Here is a 780-nt window from a genome sequence, read left to right on the forward strand (position 1 = left end):
AGTCTCTGAAACTTTGTTACAGTATTCATAGAAAAAATGGCTACATTAACATTTAAAATATCTTCGGCATCCCTTCTACATTCTCCCCAAATATTGTCTTCTCACTTTTAATATACAACCATGATACTCTATAAAACTGAAATCTAAACATTGAACTAATTATATCATTTAATGTTTCCCTATGGTCTAAAGGGTAGTCTAGAATCCTTAGCTTGGCTCTCAAGGTTCTTTATGATTAAGATGCTGACTTCCTGTGCTCGCTTGGGCAGCACATGTACTAAAATTGGAACACTACAGAGAAGATTAGCATGGCCCCTGTGCAAGGATGACATGCAATTCGTGAAGCATTCCATATTTTTGATAAAAAGCTATTTGATGATGATGTGGACAGTAATGTCTTTGTCTTGACTGATAGGCATGGTAATCATACTGGAGAAAGAAATGTAATACACTGTAAAGACAAATGTGATTAAATGTAATAAAAATGATAATAAAATTAAAAAAAGAAATTAAGCAATTCAAGTCTTCCCATATTATTGTTTACAGAATTATTTTGGATATTCTAAATCTTTTCACTTTTCATGTAGACTTTATAATAGACTTCCTAATGTTTAAAAAAAAAAAAGATGTTGGCTTCTTCTCCAGCCACATCCCTGCTGCTTCTTCATGCGAACGTAGCACATGAGCCTTTTCAAGTTCATGTTCTAGGACTTCGGCTCTAGGCTTTTGCATGCCACACTTTGTCATGTAATCTCCATACTTTCTTCACCCCATAAACTC

At 34.1% G+C, this 780-nt stretch overlaps 1 non-coding gene across 1 annotated transcript; it reads left to right on the plus strand.

Moving 5' to 3' along the window:
* Positions 1 to 253: 253 nt before the first annotated feature.
* On the plus strand, positions 254 to 359 carry LOC114004791 (U6 spliceosomal RNA). Its single transcript, XR_003546864.1, has one exon. It is a non-coding gene; the product is annotated as a U6 spliceosomal RNA (small nuclear RNA).
* Positions 360 to 780: the final 421 nt, after the last annotated feature.

The sequence above is a fragment of the Tupaia chinensis genome, unplaced genomic scaffold (genome assembly GCF_000334495.1).
Source record: "Tupaia chinensis unplaced genomic scaffold, TupChi_1.0 Scaffold140218_1, whole genome shotgun sequence".
Classification (NCBI taxonomy): Eukaryota; Metazoa; Chordata; class Mammalia; order Scandentia; family Tupaiidae; genus Tupaia; species Tupaia belangeri.